This window comes from Giraffa tippelskirchi, chromosome 12 (assembly GCF_054371585.1).
Source record: "Giraffa tippelskirchi isolate mGirTip1 chromosome 12, T2T-mGirTip1v1.2.pri, whole genome shotgun sequence".
NCBI lineage: Eukaryota > Metazoa > Chordata > Mammalia > Artiodactyla > Giraffidae > Giraffa > Giraffa tippelskirchi.
The window spans coordinates 35,224,815-35,226,776 of NC_137286.1; positions in this window are offsets into that span (position 1 = coordinate 35,224,815).

The following is a 1,962-nucleotide window of genomic DNA, read 5'->3' on the forward strand; positions in this document are numbered from 1 at the left end:
AACTTCAGCTGGGTCTCCTTCCATGTCCTTTCAGAGGACTTCTCTCATCACTCTCTATGGCTTTCCTCTGAATTCTTTTCTTTTTAAAAATATTTATTCTTTATTTTTAATTGGGCTATAGTTGCTTTACAGTGTTGTGTTGGTTTCTACTGTACAACAACATGCTGCTGCTGCTAAGTCACTTCAGTCGTGTCCGACTCTGTGCGACCCCATAGATGGCAGCCCACCAGGCTCCCCCGTCCCTGGGATTCTCCAGGCAAGAACACTGGAGTGGGTTGCCATTTGCTTGTCCAATGCATGAAAGTGAAAAGTGAAAGTGAAGTCATTCAGTCGTGTCCGACCCTTAGCGACCCCATGGACTGCAGCCTACCAGGCTCCTCTGTCCATAGGATTTTCCAGGCAAGAGTACTGGAGTGGGACAACAACATGAATCAGCTATATATATCCTCTCTCTCTTGAGCCTCCCTTACACCCACCCACATCACACCCCTCTAGGTCATCACAGAGCACCAGAGCTGAGCTCCCTGTGCGAAACAGCTGCCTCCCATTAGCTAACTATTTTACACACGGTAGAGTATATATGTCAATGCTCCTCTCTGAATTATTTTCTATCACTACACAATATCATGTCATAAACCTACCTGCCTATTTGTTTAAGGTCTACCTCCTCTACCAGAATGTGAGCTCCATGGGGGCAAGGATTTGTCTTGCTCACTGTTAAATACTCACCACCTATAACTGTGAGGCACAGAGGTGGTACTTATAAAAGGTTTAATGAATGAATAGCTGGCTGCTGCTGCTTGGTGCTAATCAATAGGAGGCTGAGATGAAAATGTATTGCTGAGAGTGCCTGGAGAAGGTGATTAGCTAGGGAGACTGTAGGAGAATGAGTTGATTAAGGACAAGCAAATGGACATCTTTAAGGAGGACGTGCAGGGCTGTAATGGCAGGTAAGACAATGAACAGTTTTGTATGTGGCTGAGAATGTGGTTTCTGCCTTACACCACCTACTCTCTGTGTGGCTCTGGGTAAATTTGTTAATCTTTCTAAGCCTCAATTACCCACCAGTAAAATGAGGCTAATAACCATAATGCATGCATGCATGCATGCTAAGTAGCTTCAGTCATGTCCAACTCTGCGTGACCCCATAGACGGCAGCCCACCAGGCTCCTCAGTCCCTGAGATTCTCCAGGCAAGAATACTGGAGTGGGTTGCCATTTCCTTCTCCAGATAACCATAATACCTTCCACCTAAAGGTTGTGATGGAAATTAATTGAGCAAATGGTCATAAAAAGCCTGGCATGGGGTAAGCTCTCAACAACTGTTAATTACTATGATCAATCCCAGATTGGGGGAAGAGTGTGAAACGTTGTAATATAAAACAATGTTTATGTAATCCTGCTAAATCTTGTTCCAAAGGGGCCTACCCAGGAATAGACTCAATGTGTTACCTTATCCCCAACCACACATCTACACGAAAATGTCTCCGCCTTGCCAGCCCCATCACCAGCCTTTTCTCCTTTCTGATGACTCTTCTGAGAGCTAGCCTAGGGCTTGACACAATAAGTTCTCCATAATTATTTGTTGATGTTCACTGCACCGCTCCCAGACAATGCTTAGGTGTTAGTTTGTCAGGAAAATCTCAGTGTGGAGTGGGAGATAATTAGAGTCTCTGATTTAGGAGAACGAACTAGGTAGAAAGATGGAGTTCTTCGGGCTCTGAATCACCTATAAGCCTGGCATAGCAAACGTAGCTCAATAGGAAAGGATTGGGTTTGGTCCTCTGGAACCTCCCTAGTAAACCATCTGCATCCCAAGGGCGGCCAGAGGCCAAGAAAGGGCGCTGAGCTTTCGTCTCCTTTAAGAGGTGTGGCCTCGCTGTAGCCACCACACGAGTGATTGGCTGAAGCTGCCTGTCCCGGGGCGGGACTCGGTTGCTAGGGAGCGGCGCGGGGGCCCTGC